Here is a 4,286-nt window from a genome sequence, read left to right on the forward strand (position 1 = left end):
TACGCCCAAAAATCAGCCAATGAAAACCCTACGAATCACAACGGTCCAATCTGCAACGGATCATGGGGATGGCGGAGGACTGGGCAGTGTTCCATTCAGCTGTGCGTGGGGCCACCGTGAGTTGGGGGCTGACTCCACAGCAGCTAACTACAACAATATTCCTTAATGGACATGTCCAGTGGCCAGTTAGACACACATGTGGGACTCCAGGGAAAGAGCTGGTGTAAAATCGGGAGTCGGCAGGATCTACCTGTTATTTAAAGCTGTGAGAAGCAGGCTCTACCTGTTATTTAAAGCTGTGAGAATGCATGAGATCAACTAGGGAATGGATGTAATCAGGGCCTTCGAGGACTGAGCCCTGGGGCTTACACCTTTAAAGGAGATGCTGGAAAGGCAGCAAAGGAAACAAGGAAGGGTCAGTGATGCCCAGGAGGCCAAGTAAAGGAAGTGTTTGCACAGTACTGGGGAAGCCAGCACAACTTGTCCAAGGCAAGGTCACGGACGCTCCATAGACACATCCAAATTCCCTGAGGGACTGAAATGCTGGGCAGAGGGCTGTGGGGACCACAGTCTCAGCGAACATCTAGCTCAACTGGCATAACATAGTTTATAAAGAAAACGTTCTACAGTCTACCTTGGTGAGTAGCGTCCGGGGTCTTAAAAGCCTGTGAGCAGCCATCTAAGATACTCCACTGGTCTCACCCCTTCGGGAGCAAGGGAGAATGAAGAAAACCAAAGACAACAAGGGAAGGATTAGCCCAAAGGACTAATGGACCACAGCTACCAAGGCCTCCACAAGACTAAGTCCAGTATAACTAGATGGTACCCAGCTACCACCACTGACTGCTCTGACCGGGATCACCACAGAGGGTCCCAGACAGAGCTGGAGAAAAACGTAGAACAAAATTCTAACTCACAAAACAAGACCAGACTTATTGGACTGACAGAGACTGAAGAAACCCCGAGAGTATGGCCCCCGGACACCCTTTTAGCTCAGTAATGAAGTCACTCCCGACGTTTACTGTTGAGTCAAAGATTAGACAGGTCCATAAAACAAAATGTGACTAAATGGGCACACCAGCCCAGGAACAAGGACTAGAAAGCAGGAGGGGACCGGAAAGCTGGTAATAGAGATCCCAAGGCTGACAAGGGACAGTATGGACATGTCATGGGGTTGTTAACCATTGTCATAACATGATATGTGTACTAACTGCTTAATGAGAAACTATTTGTTCTGTAGACCATCTACAGTACAATAAGAAAGCAAATCAGCTCCATGGTGCCTAAGAACAACAAGCTCAAGTAGATGCCTAATGCGTCCTGTTCTGTACTTCCCTAGTTCACTCACTCTCCCGGGTTCTACCAGCCCCTCAGTCCTCACACCTTCTCTCCTTCTCTCTCAAGCTGCTACCCTAGCTTCCTGCTTCTCCGAGAGAACAGGGCCAGTCAGGAGATGCTTGTGCTCCACCAGCACATCGCCCGTCCCTGCAGCTGTCGCTGCATCCTTTCCCTTCCTTCCGTGAAGGTGGATGAACTAGTAGTGCTCACTTCTAACTCCGCCCTCCACTCGCACATGGATCCCACTGCTTCTTGAATCCCTGTGGACGTGACTGAAAACCCACCGGCATCAGCAATTGTCTCTCTTCTGCTTCATCGGATTTTCCTCCCCACTGGCTCACTCCCGCCTGCACGCAACACGTTGTAATGACTCCGGTCTTACACCTCCTACAATGCTTGCCCTGTTTTCCTCCTTTCCTTTATGGCCAAATCCCTTGACAGAGTTAACCCATCACCTCTTGCTTCCACTTTCTTTCCTCTCATTGTCTCTTGATCTCCAAGTTTTGGTCCCCGTCACTCTACTGAAACAGCTGTTGCCAAGGTCACCACCATTTCCCTGTTGCTGAAGGAATATGGTTCCCTATCTTCCTGCTACCCTCTCAGCAGCATTTGACACACGGGATCAGCTGATACCCTCCTTCTTGCAAACACTGGTCTTTGTGAGTTAGAATTTTGTTCTACATTTTTCTCCAGCTCTGTCCGGGACCCTCTGTTGTGATCCCAGTTAGAGCAGTTGGCAGTGGTAGCCGGGCACCATCTAGTTCTTCTGGTCTCAGGGTTGTGCAGGCTGTGGTTCATGTGGTCCATTAGGCCTTCAGACTAATCCTTCCCTTGTATCTTGTTTTCTTCATTCTCACGGAGTCGATTTCCAACTCACAGTGACCCCACGTGACAAAGTAGAACCGCCCCAGAGGGTTCTGTAGGCTGTAATCTTTTGGGAGCAGACGGCCAGGTCTTATACCCTGAAGATGCAGGTCGGTTTGAACCGCCAACCTTTCTGTTTCGCAGACAAGAGCTTAACCACTGCAGGTGTGGACAAGGTAGAGAGCAAATTACACCTGGGAGGAGGCTGACTAAAGAAGTGTGGGGGAGAAGTTGGGGCACATACACAGGGATGATGATGGACCAACCCACTGCCGTCCAGTGGATCCCGACTCATAGCAACCCTATAGGACAGAGTAGAACTGCCCCATAGGGGATGAAGGACCAGATAATTAAACTGGGTGGGGGGATAGTGAAAAGATGGTCGGATCGAAGGACTGTAGGTCTGGTGGGGCTGACAAACTGTGGGAGATGGGGCACCGAGAGAGAGAGCTGGACAGACAGGAAGCACTGGTCAGAGAGAGAGATTATGTTGTGGACTAGGGGGTGCTTAGGTCCCTGGGTGACACAAATGGTTTGCGCTCGACTACTAACCTAAAGGGTGGTGGTTCAAACCCACCCAGGGGTGCTGCAGAAGAAAGGCCTGGTAATCTGCTTCCTTAAAGATTACAACTGACAAAAGTTTATGGAGCAGTTCTACTCTGTAACACACTCGGGTCACCGAGTCGGAATCAGCTTGCAGCAGTGGGTTTGGTGCTTTTTTTTAGGGTGTGGTTATTAGTGATGACTGCGGCTAGGGTGGAATCCCCGAGTGGTCAAGGGGTTAAGTGCTTGGCTACAAACCAGAAGGCTGGAAGTCAGAGTGCACCCGGAACCTTGTGGGAAGAAAGCCTTGATGATCTACTTCTGAAAGCTTACAGCCATTGAAAACCCTGCGGAGCACAGTTCTGCTCTGCACAACGGGGTCGCCCTGAGTCAGAATCGCCTTCACGACAACTAGTGGTGTGTGGTGGGACAACTAAGGCGTGAGCATGGGAGTGAGTGGCTGAGACCGAGCAGACGATATAAGAACCCTGCAGTTGAGCTGGTCAACTGAGAGGCCTCCAGTCACTGAAGGCTTGTCTATACACGGACTACGCCGGGGGTCGTACTGGAGAGGGTGACAGGGAGCTAAGAGACACAATCATCGAGGACTAAGTCGGTGTGTGCAGGGGTCTTAGGTGTCTGCAACAAAGGGGTGGAGGGAAGGCAGTGTACAGCCAGATGGTATAAGGCTCAAAGCCAGGGAGTCTAAGGAGTGGGGAAGGGCAATGATCAGGAATTTAAATGAGACTTTTGTTTTTTGCTAAACAGAATTTAACACTGACAGCTCCTCATCTTTCCAACTCAGTCCCGACAAAGTGACAAACGGGGGGGAAGAAGCCCTCACAATCCTCACCCCACCACCTACCTTCATCCTGCTGGAGTCAAAGCCCTCAGAGGACTCCGGCCACTGCTTTAATTATCACAAGAATACTGTTATTGTGGAAGTGTTTTTCCTACGTGGTGGGCTTAACAGGAAGGAGACAAAACTAAACACTCTGCATTTACTTATCTCAAAAGTCACAGGACATCATCTGGGACCTGAAACGGGTCTTCCGCACCTGAAATCTCTCGGTGCCTGTGAATGACGTTATTTACTGAATACTCCCGGAGAGGAGAAGTGCAGAAGAGAGGAGGTCGCTGCTCTCAGGAGAACGACACTGCAGAACAGCCCGACACGCATCCTGTGTTTCTTTTAAATCATTTACACATTATATGATCTTCTGACGGATGGTCGAAAAAACCAGCCTCCAAAGGCCCTTATCCAAACTCTGAGTGAGTATTATAACCTGAAATGCACGTCTAGGGGTGGGGAAGCTGGTCTCAGGTCGGACTCACTGAACGAATATGTCTCCTGTGATGCAAAAAAATGACAAATGCTGGGCTCCCCCCCACGTCCTCACCGCCCACGCGTGCTGGGCTCCCCCCCACGTCCTCACCGCCCACGCGTGCTGGGCTCCCCCCCACGTCCTCACCGCCCACGCGTGCTGGGCTCTCCCCGCCCCCACGTCCCCAACGCCCACGCGTGCTGGGCTCCCCCCCCC

Source organism: Trichechus manatus, unplaced genomic scaffold (assembly GCF_000243295.1).
Source record: "Trichechus manatus latirostris isolate Lorelei unplaced genomic scaffold, TriManLat1.0 scaffold00255, whole genome shotgun sequence".
NCBI classification, from domain to species: Eukaryota; Metazoa; Chordata; class Mammalia; order Sirenia; family Trichechidae; genus Trichechus; species Trichechus manatus.